The sequence below is a fragment of the Rhinolophus sinicus genome, chromosome 13 (genome assembly GCF_057876585.1).
Source record: "Rhinolophus sinicus isolate RSI-liver-muscle chromosome 13, RSI-T2T, whole genome shotgun sequence".
Taxonomy (NCBI): Eukaryota; Metazoa; Chordata; class Mammalia; order Chiroptera; family Rhinolophidae; genus Rhinolophus; species Rhinolophus sinicus.
Window position 1 is genome coordinate 3,553,530 of NC_142513.1, and position 13,990 is coordinate 3,567,519.

The following is a 13,990-nucleotide window of genomic DNA, read 5'->3' on the forward strand; positions in this document are numbered from 1 at the left end:
GGAGTCTTGAAAGCAGCTGGGGCATCTCTCCCACGGCAAACGGGTCCCACGTAATATTACAAACACACATCATTTTCATGGTAGTGATAAGACTGACAAGTGTTTGGATTTTGCCCCAAATGTCACGACGCTAGATCTGAGAAGTTTCTTTGAAGTGCTCAGAACTCTGGGTTGTGTTCAGTTTGCGTATCTATTAAGAAAACAGCCATTTCATCACAGCCAGTACCATGAATTGGTTCCTGGGTGCCGAAGGCTTTATCTCATTAAATCGTGCCACTCTTTATAAATGGCGTTTGGGCAGTTTCTCTGGGAGCAGGGTTATCTGACTGTTTAGAAACTCCAACCCGGAATGGCGGGATGCTGCTCTCTGCAGACTTGGGTGACAACGAACAGCATTTCCAAAAATGCAAACAATCTCGAAAGACTGGCCCCGCTTCCAGGGGCTGCATCGGGTCAGGGTGCAACGCCTCCCAGCCCACGCCTGCTCTGGGCTCTGGCTGTCCCCAGCAGTGAGAAAGCAGATGGCTGCTGATGAATCACAGGCTGTCAGCTGCAGGCGCTGGCTGGTGACTCACGCTGGGGAGGGGGCTTCGGGAGCCAGGAGAGGCCCAGAGACATGTGCCTGGCACTGAAGTACGTGCCTGGCCACAATGCCCCACCTAGCTCTCTATGTATGTATGTATGTATGTATGTATGTATGTATGTATGTATGTATCTATCTATCTATCTATCTATCTATCTATCTATCTATCTATCTGTCATCTATCTATCTTCTATCTCTTCCCCCTCAAACCCAACTGACTTGAATCCCTCATGAAATAACTAAGATCTGCAAAAACACACCTTAGTCACTACCATTAAAGCATCAGAACCCCCACCCCCTGGCTGTGCCTTAAAAGGTGGCCATGAGAGAATTGTGCTGGAAGCCGTCCCACGGAGGAGTTGGGAGCTAGGCTTCAGGGTCAGGATTGGGATCAAGTGCCAACTATATCATTCTACTGTGGGCAGGCCACTCAGCCTCAGTGCCCGGCGTGGAGCCATGGGTCGGGGTAGTGTTGGCAGCTTTCACCCTCCAGACTCACCATGGAGGGCCCTTCCCCATGACACCAAGTCTCCTCAGACTTTTTGTCAGAACCCTCCAAAGGTTCGGGCCACTGTTTTCCTTCTCAGAACACCCCCACAAGGATAGGAAGAGGGGAGATGCTTGATTAGGGAGCAAGATGGTTTGCGTGGGGAGGAAGTGGAAGGGGAGAAGTCTTTTAAATGAGAAATAAGTTCCATATGTTGATGGCCCCCAAGGAAGGCGGCCTCGGCCCCGAAGATCCTGGCAGACAGGATCTCTGGGACACAGGTCTTAGGGAGGGCATGCCACCAAATATTTCATTAGTTGTTTGAGCTGCTGGACGAGAACAATATTCTGTGAGCCCCACCGGCACGTAATGCTCTCCAGACATTCAGCTGGAAGGAAGTAAGAGGGGGAGAGCCTACCAGAGACCCTAGGCAGGATGCTCCCCAGCGACGAGGCTGGTGAAAGAAGCAAGTTCCCAGAAACAGGAACAATAGCAACCACTCCGCGGCCCCTGAGGTCCTTCACCCCACTGGCCACAGTGATGACACTGTGCCTTACTCAGTATAGAAACTTCCAGAGGCTGTGGCCCTTCCCCCATCCTGCCAGGGGAGTCCAAACCCATAGCCTGGCTTCTGAAGCCCCTCAGTGGGGAGTTAAGTTTGGCACTGGGTTGCCCTTTAATTTGTCAGGCAACAGGATCCGAGATGGGCAGGGGCTTGACCAAGGCCACACAGCCAGAAAGCATGAAGCCAAGACTTGAACCCATATCTAAATGTTCTTACCCATCTCACTTTTTTGTCTCCTCCTAAAATGCCTTTCTCTGCCCCCAACCCCATTCCCCTGCCACACCCATTGGCACCTCGCCAGTCATAGTCTTGGCCTGCTCCAATGCCACTTCCACCCAGCGCCATCTTGGTTCCCCAACCTGGATCTGGGCTCTTCTCCTCAGCTCTTCCACTGGCCTTGCCACCCTCTGACTCACACCCAGGCCAGCTGGGACTGTGCCCAGCTTCCTCCCAAGAAAGTGAGCCCCTGGCAGGTAGTTGGCACCCAACCCATGTGTGGTAAATAGAACTGGGGATCCTAATAGTCTTGGGACCTTGGGTGGGCACCACCAAGCATTCACCCATGTGTGCCCCACAGACCAACAGGCTTTGGGCAGGAGCCTAGTTCTTAGACTGAGGAGATGTGGCGTCAAGGCGAGGAGCCCACACGAGCCCTCTCTTGTCCTGCCCTGAGCGTTCCTTGGATTCTATGCAGAGAGGAAGGAAGGGAGGAGCAGAGAAGAGGCCAGGAGGAAGAGGAAGGGGAAGAGAGAAAGAAGAGGAAGGGAAAGAAGGTGGGGGACAGGACAAAGCAAAGGCAGAGACACAGAGGGAGTGAGAACAAGATAGTGGAAAGGAAAAGTCTGAGCCAACCAAGAAGGACAGAACAACCTTCAACAGTTTGAGCTCCATCGTCTTGAGGGTTCACCCAAGAAACGCGCATCTAACTCCAAGTGTGAGCCATCCCTGAGCTGGGCACTTGGGGGGCCATGCGCTGGCTACAGAGGAGAAAATCGCCCAGGTTCTCAATCGAGTGCAGCCCAGACAAAGGGGAAAGCAAGGGGCGGGAAGGCCCAAGACAGCGTGTGGCCTTAGCACGCGACCCGCGACAACCGCACAGGCATTTCTTCCCAGTACGGCGTCCAATCAGAAATATCCACTACCCGAAACATTGACAGCTTCTGCCGCTAACAGCATGCCTTCTCTGTCATCAGTGGTAACAAACTGATCTATAAAAGGCTTTAAAAGTGCTACAAATAGCCCGTCTGGTCCCCCAAAGTCAAGTTCACTGGGGAAACGGCTGATTGTATGGCTCCCTGCAAATTTGGGCATTTGGACATGGCTCATAGACCGAGCTCCCCTTAGTGGCATCCAGGGCTGGGGCGGGGTGGCACCCCCAGGAGTGGGGTGAGATGAAAGCCGGGTGGGGGCTGCTTCCTTGGGGGCTGCCTGGGCTGACCCTCCACCCCACTCTCCCTCTATCCTCTGCCTCCTCCCCATCAGGGCAGGACTAGAGTGAGGCGGGCCAGGCATGAAATGTAAGACCCAGGCAAACGCAGGGTCTGCCCCTGACTGGAGGGGTTGGCATTCGGGGAGCAAATAATTGTGGACGATATTCCAAGTGGTCCTCACAGCTACGAAGGAACATCGAGCACGCCTCTCACCATCTGGTCTGTTTCTTGTCGTTATCTGTCTGTCTGTCTGTCCATCCCAGTGGACCAGGGCCGTGTCCCCGCTGCCCGCACATGGGAGGCACTCACGAGGCTTCTGAGCAGGGTGGTCTGGAGAGCACGTCTGCTTGCCCTCTGCCCTCTCGTGTCTGGCTAGGGAGAACATCCACTGTCTTTGAGGCTGTCACTCTCCCTTCCCATCTCAAGAAGTGGCATTTTCAACCCAACAATGGGCACAGGAGTGGGTGTGGGCGAATTGACAGGGGCTCAGGCAGAGAACGGGAGGCCGGTAGGGATTTAGCTCGAGCGCTCGGCCCCCACTTCTGGGGCTCAGCCGGTGAGTGACTCACCCGGTAAGTGGTGTGAGTCAGCTCGGTGCGGATGCCCTCCGCACATCGATGAGAGCCCGGCATGAAAAATGCACATGGATAATGGGCGAGCCAGCAGGCAACACAGGAGGACGCCACACACGCGTGTGCGGATGCACACTCACACACATTCATACACACACCGCTAAATGCACACACTCACACCCTCCTGTATATACTCACAAACTCACACACACTTATACACACTCATCTTCACATACACACTCCTGCACACTCACGTATCCAACACTCTCACACACGATGCACACAAACATACAGCCCCTTCCTTTCCTCCCTCTCTCCATCCCTCCTTCCTTCCTCCTTTTCTCGCCCCCTCCTCCTCCATTCCTGTTAAGAACTTCGGCTTTGGATGGGAAGACATCATACCCCAGCCCACAGCGTAGCAGCCGTCCGAAACCATGGACAAGGTATCCATAGCTGCCCCTCGTGTCCTCATCTACAAGACATGGAGACTGTTAGGGCCACTTCCAGGACTGAAGCCCACGTGAGGCGCTGCGCGCGGGGCTCGGCACACCCCTGGTGTGCTCGGTGAGTGTGGGCTCCTATCGCGAGGATCACTCACTGACTCGTGCGTCCAACAAGCATTCAACCAGCAAGACTGGGTGCCCAGTCTGTGCCACACAACGCTTGTCTCCACAGGCCCAAGCTCTGGGAGCAGAGATGGCGGGGAAACCCCTGAATTACACACAAGGCCGTGAGTGAGTTACACAGCAGGGAATCCAGTGGTGGGCCCGGCCATGGCAAGTTGGGGTTTTAGAAAGAAACCCCTAACAGCGATTGGGAGGGAGAACTGAAGACAGGGAGATGACTCCCAGATCTTTGTGGCTGGATTCTAGTTACTCCTTCAGACAGTGGGGGAGAGGTGTTGGGAGCCTCAAGGCCAGGGGAGTGGCCTGTGGCCAGAGGAACCCTAAGATGACCTGGCTGGGTGGGAAGAACTCTCTGTGCCCTAGTTTTTGTTGGATGTCTTCTTGTGTTAACAATGCTTTTTCAGTTGACAAGAGCAGAAACCCAGATCAGTGTGGCTCAAGGAAAACGGTGGGACTTCATTGGCTCATGAATGTGCACGTCCCCAGCGACAGGGTGGAGTCAGCATGGTGAGATCCGGGCATTGCAGCTGCTGTCAGTCTTGCTTCACTCTGAGCCCTGCCTTCCTCCACACGGGCTTCGTTTCTGGCTGGGGCGGGGGAAGTGGGATGACCTTGGACCTGCTTTCGTGTTTTAGACAAACACAAAGAAGCTGGAAAGGGGGTGGGGTGCAGAGGGGCACAGAGGAGGGGCTGTGGGAAAGAGGAGCTAGACGTGAGAATGGACGTGAGAGCCCTTCCAAAAGGAAAGAAAATTGGGCTGTCACCAAGATGCTATTACCCTGCTTCCTCCAATCTGTGTAATCCTCTGAGTGGGAGCTGGGGGGATAGGAACAGGTCCAAAAGCAGACACCCGAACCCAGCATTCTTCCCCGCTGACAGAAGCAGACGGCGGGCTCCAGCTGTGACAGCAGCTGCCCGTCCTAGCTGCCTCCCAGGCCCACAGCTCTTATCTAACCTCGCTGCCAAGCGCACACTGGTACCTGCCCATTCAGCTCTCCGTGCCGCAGGCCGCCTTCTGGCCTGCTCGGGGAGCGCTGGCATGGCCGGGCAGGGAGCCTCGGCACCCACTCGGGACTTCTTCCTGGGCAGAGGTGGGGGGCTTGGGCTCCAGGGTGTGAGGCATCCACATCTGCTTGTGGGCAGAAGCCTTGACATATTTTGTTGCCCCAACTGAAGGGGAAGTGGGCACAGAGGCCATGCAGTTGTCCCTGCCAGCCCAGGCCATTTGGGAGCACAATTGTCCTAATGTCCCCTGCAAATGTCTCAGCTTCAATATGGAGCCTGAGGGATGCTGGGGGTGGCGGGCTCCCCTGCCTGCTGCCGGCTGGACCAGGTCCTGTGCCTCTGGCTGGCCGGGCACGGGGAAGCCGGGCAGAGAGGCCAGCTCTGAGGACCGCATCTCTACCACCAGGAGAGCTCCAGATCTCCGCAGGGACTGGCCTGGAAAGCAAGGCTTCTCCCGCCCCAACCTCATCCCGGCTAGCAATGTGGGCATGAGCAGAATCGGGCAGTGGCTCCTTTGGAGGGTCGCACAGGCTCTCAGAGGCCGACGTCTCTGCCCTCGGGGAACAGTTAGCATCTCTGTGCCTTCATTTCCCCAGCGGGAAAGCATCACCAACTCAGGACACGGCTCCTGTTTAAGAAAATGGTAATACTATTCCCTAATCCTAATGCTATCCTGGCTCTTTGCAAGTCCCTGGGCCTCTCCACACCTCAGTTCTCTCATCTGCAGAATGGACATAATGATAGTACGTACTCAGATAAACATTAAATAAGTCACTACAAAGTCAATACATATAAAGCATTGACCACACTACCTATTCAACACTCAAAACATCACTGATTATTATTATTATTATTATTCATCTTTAGGGCTCGGCACAAACTTGGCCGTCTCCGACCACCTTGTCCGAAATGCGTAGGCTTTGCTGTAATCGCTCACCATGTTCTTTCCTTCTCCTTCATGGCACGTTGCTCATTCATAATGATATGTTTACATGCATGGTTCCTTTACTTCGACATTTATAATGATATGTTTATGTGTGTGGTGCTTTTATTTCGTGTATTTCCTCCACCGGGCTGGGAGCCTCGGGGATGGGGGTCCGGGTTTTGCTCCTCACTGCACGTCGTGGGGTCTGGTGCAGCCCCAGCAAGTGGTGGGAGTCAATAAATATTGAACGAAAATAGCCATTGCATGATCGGACGGCTGGTGCAATTTAGTGAGTGAGGGGGCAGGATGCCAGGCAGCTCTGTCTTGCTGCATGGTAACAGCCCCTGGCCACCTGCTGTGACTCTCACCCCACAAGGAGACCCAGGCAGGGTGCAGTGAGCACCTATTACCCAGCCAGCCCCCAGGCTGAAGGGTGAGGGCGCTGTGGCCCCCAGGAACTGCAGGAAGGCCCCTCACTGAGAGGCTGAGAGGCTCAGAGCCTCTGGCAAGGAGTGACCACACTCTTCCTGAGTCCCAGACAGGAGGGGCTCTGGGTTCAGAAGGAAGCTGCTCAGCCTCACCCTCCTTTTTCTGACCTCCAAGAGGAATCAGGGTTGTGTGAGCCCATCTGGGAGCCAGGGGTCGCGTCCTGTGATTTGCAAAGCTGCTTCTGCCCTCGGGGTCTGCTGACCTCTGGGATGCACCCCAGTTTTTGTCCTGGGACTTTCAGGGCATCTCTCCCTGGTTTCCTCTGCTTCTGCTTCTCCCCTGCTGATATACCCTGAGCCCAGGCAGATGGGCCCTGTGGTGGCTCTGGCCATTACCTCCAGCCCTTACAGGGGCCTAAACCTGGGGAAGCTTGTCCAGATTAGATGGCCCAGGTAAGGCCCATGGAAAACAAACTGCTCAGTCAACACCTCAGCAACCAAAGGTAGGGAGCCTCGGGCCTCACTGTGGAACAACGTGCATTGTCCGTGACGTGGTTCCACAGTGGGGGGCTTGGGCCCCCACTGAAGTCCACATGAGGGGCTCGGCACACCACTGGTAGTGGCCTCGGCACGCCACGTCACGTTTCGAGGCTGGGAAAGACCTAGAAGTGTAGTTAGTGAGCCAGCTGCGCCCCTTCCCTCCTGCTGAGACCTCCTGAGCCCTGGTGGTGGCTCCTTTTCACATGTCCCAACAGCCAGGGCTGCTTTCTGGGTGGATCTGTTCAAGGCACCATTTTCTAAAATATAACAGTTGTAGTCTAAGCAGGGAAAAAGAAAAAAAAAAAAAGGGAAAGAAAAAGAACAAGAAAGGGCTCCTCACATTTCCAACACAAAACAAACAACCTCACTTTTTACTGAAAAGTCCTCACAGAAACGGGGCATGCTGAATATCCAGAAAACATATAAATCATGAGCGAAAGCCTGAAAGACAGTAAGCAGATGACTGGAGATATTTCTGCAGTTATTACAGTGAGACTTTATGTAAAGTTTGGGCACTTGGCAGGCATCCAAGGGTGACCTCGGGCGGGGGCCATGTGCTTTGCCCAAACCCCTGAGTCTCCCAGAGGCGGATATTGTCCCCAAAGCTCTACGCTCTGGCCCTAAATTGCGGAGAGGGCTTGAGACCTTGAACAAAATAACTGCCACATACCAGTGTGTTTGTCGTACGAGATCTGGACACCCCATCAAATAAAAATGTAAACGTTAGGGAGGGGCTTCTCCACATGGAACTACTCTCTCAACAGCCAAGAAGCTTATATTACCAAGATGGAAACCATCAAGATCTTAACATATTACAGAGCTCCGTGCCGCTTGGAGAACGCTGGCTGGGTCCAAAAGGGGACCTTCCATACTTGTGCAGGAGCAGTTACAAGCCCATGGCATGGGCCATTGTGTTTAATGGTTACAGAGGTGCTGGTGGCTGCTTATGTGTGTCCAGGTGGTCACACATGTCACCTCTTCTCATCTCCGTGATTTGCATGAAATCGTCGGCACAGGCTGGCCGGCAATTTCGGGACTGCTCACACAGCTGGAGGGATCCCAGCAAACCTGAACGTAAGTTTGCCTTCACCAGGTCCCCCGCCGAGCTGGTGGGGCAGAGAATGCATGGCCCCATCCCGGTGCCTTTGGCCTCTATCCACACCGTCCAGCACACAATCGGTGATCAAGGCATAGTTACTACGTGAAGGAAGGAAAAAATGCAGAGCCTCTTATCCCTCCCTCTCTTCCTACAAAATTGTTCTTATCCTTCAGAGCCCTGCTCAAGTCACAACTCCATGGGCGTCTGTGTCTCTGCCAGCATGTGCCCCGCCTCGTCACATAACAGCACAGGCTCTCAGCCCCCCCCCCCCCCACCTCCCCAGGCAGGGCCAGATACACTATCAGGGCCTAACCAAGGCCTGTCGAATGGCTATGAACAAGGAAAGACATATGGTCTGACACACGTGGATGGTCCGTTCAAATACCACAGGTCCCACTCCTCAGTAGGGGGGTCCTGTGGGCTGCCTCAGGGAAAGGGGACTTGGATAAGTGGGGAGGAAGATCGCTTAGTTATTTTTGGCGGAGGAAAATCAGTATGCTAAAAGTGACAGTTAAATACAACTTGAAACCACAACGAGACGCCACGTCACAGCCTCTAGGATCAAAAAGACAGACAATAAGTAGTACTGGCGAGGACTCGGAGCAGTTGGAACCCCCATATGTCATGGGTGGGCATGCAAAATGGTGCAGCTGCTTTGGAAAAGAGTTTGGTGCTTCCTCCAAAAGTTAAACACGGAGCTGCCATATGACCCAGTAACCCCAGTCCTACCCATGAGAAATGAGTATCTACCCATGAGAAATGAGACCTGTCCACCGAAAAACTTGTACACGAATATTCATGGCAGCACTATTGACAATGGCCAAAATGTGGGAACAACTCACATGGCCACCAACTGATGAACTGATAAATAAAATACGGTCTTTCCGTACCATGGAATATTATTCAGCCACTACAAGAAATGACGGTCTGACAGCTACAACGGGGATGAACTACGCAAACATTATCCTCAGTGGAAGAAGCCAGACACAAAAGGCCACATATTGTACGATTCCATTTATAGGAAACGTCCAGAACAGGCAAATCTATAGAGATGGAAAGTAGATTCGTGTTTGTTTAGAGCTGGAGGAGGGTGAGTGTGGGGGGTGACTGCTAATGGATATGGGCTTTCGGGGGTTGATGAAATGTTCTAAAATTTAGATTGTGGTGATGGTTGCACAACTCTGTAACTATACCAAAAGCCACGGAATTAATTGTACACGTCGAGCAGGTGAATTGTGTGGTTTGTGAATTATGTCTCATGAAGCTGTTAAAAAACAATGCATTGTGGCTCCACGTCTAGACTGGGCCACTTCCTCGTTGCGTGACCTCGATGCTCCTCTCCGAGCCTTGAGTTCATGGCACAACCATGACGCCTCTCTTGTGGGATTGTTAGGAGATGAGAGATGACACCTGCAGGGCTGAGCTCCAGCCAGGCACGGAGTCGGCGCTCGGGGACGATGAAGAGGCACTTCCTAACACACCCTGGGACCGATGAGGGACCAGACAGAGTCTCCTTCTCCAATCGACAGGGGTGCTGACGCTCTTGGCTACACGGCTGCCCCACCCCTCTGAGCACCCCCAGGACTTCTAAAGAACTCCAGCAGAGACGGCGTGGTGCTCAGTCATTGCTGGCCGAGAGACATCAGGAAAGAAAGACAGGGGCGATGTAGTTCGCAGTCACCCCTCATCTGAGAGTCCTTGAGCCCCAACAGTCGATGGCATCCAGCTTGAGGGTCAGGCGTTTCCTTGTCCGTGGCTATGGTGTCCCCGCTGTGCACCAGGCTCGGCCCACTCAGTCACCTGTGCTGTGTCTCTGGCCCATCTCCCCCAGCGCCCTGAGGAAGCAGTGACCTGCGATGATGGGTGGGTGCAGGGCCCCAAGCTCAGCACACCGTCGCCTCACCCAGGCCCAGGTCGACCTGACTGGCCCCCAGGTCCCAGCAGCACCAGCTGCCCCCAGCTTTGCAAAGGTGTTTTGTTCTTTCTCTCTGCTTTCCTCATTCCATTCTTCCTTAAGTTCCATGACTGGTTCCTCCAAGAATGGTGTCGGTTGGGCCCTGGCACCCACCTGAGCCTTCTGCCCACCTTGCCTCGCTGTTCTCAGGGCAAACACCTCCCTCAAACCCAGCCCGAAGTGTGGGCAGCGTCCTTGCTGCTCTCAGGTACCAGGATGCACAGGTGGGAGGGGTGAGCAGCCTGTGAGTCCTCATCTGATGTGCGCAAGAGAGGGCAGGAGGGCATATGTATGTGCTGAGAGCTTGTGGAAGAGTGGGCAAGCGCTCGAAGAGAATGGGACTCCCTCAGGGGCCCAGGCGTATGGATGGATGACTCAGGCTGACCTGGTGCATCATGGAGAGGCCAGGCAGGACAGCCTTTGAAGAAAGGGCAGCCTTGCCGGGTGACCCTGGGGCCCTAGAAAGGCCTCGCTGTGCAGGCTGCCAGGACACGCGGCGTGGGGTCAAGCCCCTTTTCTGGTGAGTTCTCAGACGCTGCAGTGCATGTGTGTGTTTGGGGCCCTCTAACCAGATCTCCCAACGCCCCTCCCAGGGTAGCTCAGCCACCAGAGCCGCTCATTCTGAGGGGCCGCTCCTACCCCCAGCCAGTCCCCATCCTCCTTCACGCTCTGTTCCCGAACCATCCTCTCTGCCAAAGCACCTCTCCTGCTCTGTGCGGACGTCACCCCTGCCTACCCTTCTTCTAGCGCACATAGAGGCCTTCCCTGACGCCCTAGATGACCTTAGGTGCCCCTGTTCTTTGCCCCTCCAAGGCACACTCTACTTCCTTTTGTAGCTCAGAGCACCTGGGAGCGCCTAGTTTCATCTCTCGCCCCACCAGACTGGCAGCTGGAGAACAAAGGGCTCTGTGTCCCTGTCTTCGCTTGACCCCCAACATCCAACACTCAGGGAGTAATCGTGGAAGGACAGGAGGCAGAGAGGAAAGTTTCCGCTCATGCCAGCCAAGGCAAGTGGTGAGGGGGCCCAGTGAGCGTCAATCTCAGAGTCCTCCCTGGAGGAGGGGCTGACTGGGTGCTCTGCTCCAGAGCTGAGCCCCAGAGCCGATTTTTGGCTTTTATTGCCCAACAAACCCAAACAAACCTAGTAGTTGGGGTGATGCAGCCTCTGGCTACCAGGTCCCAGGAGAACCAGGCCAGCCGTGGCACCCTACTTCACTCATCTCATGGGGCATTTGTAGAAGAACAAATTCCCCATGTTCTGGGCTGCAGCCTGTGGCAGCCGTGCATCCTGGTTTGCCCAAGACTGAAATGGGCCCAGGCGCATGGCATCTCATTTGGGCACCCTGATGTTGGTGGAAGGCTGCGTGATTGGTATGAGATGGCATCGGTGGTCAACCTGCCTGGGGACAGGTCCACCAGAGTCCCGCATACCCGAAGCCCAAACCTTATTTAATTGTGTCCTCTTCAACTGCAATGACGCCCGTCACCTTCTGCCAGGCAGACGGCTCAGACAAACACAGAGCAGGTATCATTCTGAGATGCTTTGTTGCCTTCCTTCCTGACTGTGTATCTCCCTTTCCTCTCGAGAACATGAGGGTCTCCTAGAAGCTCCCACCTACCCTTCCCTTTGTTCTTCTTCCTTTTTCTTTCTTACTTTTTTTTTTTCCTAGGAAGTGACCAATGGCTTTTCCGAGGGTAGGAAGCCGGGGGGCGGGGGGGAGCCCTGAACATAATTATTACAAATTCATATATTTGGAGCTGTGGGAAGCTAGCGCCATCCACATGGCGTCTTGTGTTAAAGCAGTAGAGGAAAAGTGAAAAAAACACACAAAAAAACAAAAACGCAACCCTTTCCAACCCCACCTCCTACCCAGTCCCCTCCTTAAAAGGGTGGGGGGGAAGGTATCTGTCCACTCAGGTTCCCACAGTGATAGAATGTAAGTTTTTCAAACAACACAAACATTTACCTTGGCAGATGGCCCCATGGAAAGAATAGGCATTATCCACACAACGGAATGACCTAAAAAAGACAAGATGCCCCCCCAAGGAAGTGGGGAACGTGGCATCTTCGCAAGTCTATTCACTGGGTGCCAGGGCAAATAAGCCCGGCCCACGGGGCTCCATCAGGTGGGCTCAGCACCTCCGCCCCTGCCCCCTCCCTGTGCCTGGCGGCAGGAGCTGTCACTGGGCCATTGTCTAGTTTGCAGGTGTAAGAACTGTGCAGGGCACGGATCCTGCCAGATATCCAGGGGAGCTGCACTGGGGTCCCCTGCCCCCAGGGAGCTCACAGCTTGGAGGGACAGCTATCTGAAAATGTTGGTTGACTAAGTCATCTAGTTACTAGAGGAGAGAGAGAGAGAGAGAGAGAGAGAGAGAGAGAGAGAGAGAGAGAGAGAGAGAGAGAGAGAGAGAGAGAGGACTCCTGGAAGCATGCATGAATGGATGGCAGGAGTGGGAAAGGATGAATGAAGACAGCAAGGAGGGAGGGAGGGAGGGAGGGAGGGAGGGAGGGAGGGAGGGAGGGAGGGAGGGAGGTTTCCTCTACAGCTGTCTGGATGTTTCAAGCAAAGAAGTATGATGTCTGGGTGAAAAGATCAAATACTCTGGAGTCCAATCTCCGCCCTGCTATTTCTAACCACAAAAGCTTGTGGGCATCTCCTCATCTGGCTGGGCCTCAGTTTCCACATCTGTAAGATGAGAGCCAATGCCAGGGCCTAGTGTACGGGGCTGCCGGAAGGCTGAGTGGAACCACTGCTGAGTGGAACCACTGCTGAGTGGAACCACTGCTGAGTGGAACCACTGCTGAGTGGAACCACTGCTGAGTGGAACCACTGCGTATAAGCGTGTACGCTGCTCAGCGCCAGGCTCGAGTCCACTCGTGGCTGTGTTAACATGGGGGAAGGAGGCCAGAGGGTGTCCAGAGTGGTTGGCTGGGAAAGGCCAGTGAGAAGGTTCTCAGGGGGGCACAGCAGGCAGGTGGCTCCAGGTGGGGTCCGAGGGAGGACCCAGGCTTTGGGCAGCCGGCAGGAGGCCGCCGCAGGCTACAGATGTTTGTTCTCCTCCACACCCTGGGAGAGCACACCGGCCAGGCTCCCTTCCTGCTCCACCCTGCTGCTCAGGCAGCACCGGTGTGTGGCCTCTGGGCCCGTGACCTTTAGAAACCGGGAAACTGAGGCCCAGAGCAGTTTAAGTCACCTGCCTGGTTCAAGCTCATCACGGCTCCCCCACCTAGAGGCCCATTGGCAAGAGGAGCCACAGATGGTCTCTGTGGCCCAGGTGTACCCCCCATGGCTCCTGAGCATGGGAGGGTGCTGGCTGGCAGCCATCCTTCCAAGGGGCCCATCTGTCTGGGGCCCAGGAAGAAGGAAGTTTCCACAGAGGTGTTCTGAGCTCACAAAGGCCGGGGCCCTCACAGGTCTTGTCTGAGTGTCAGCTTTGATTACTGCCACCTGTCCTGTTTGTCCGGATCTTTCTGCTTAATCAAATTCTGGGTCCCTCCATAACCCTGCTCATGTGTCCGGAAGCAACAGGAAAATTTCGGACAATGTTCCTTTAAGAAAAATGGAAAAGCTGGGGTATCTAAGGCCTCCCATCCAGCCCACCCTTCCCCTGGGTCCTGGGTGGGGATCCTAGAAGCTTCGCTGAGACATCACACACAAGGAGTCCCTACTGTCAGTGTTCACATCTGTAAAATGGGGATGAAAACCTCAGTCAATGACCATGGCAGTGGAAGACTTTGGCTGGCCTCCTGCCCATGACAAGCAGGTCCTGAGGGT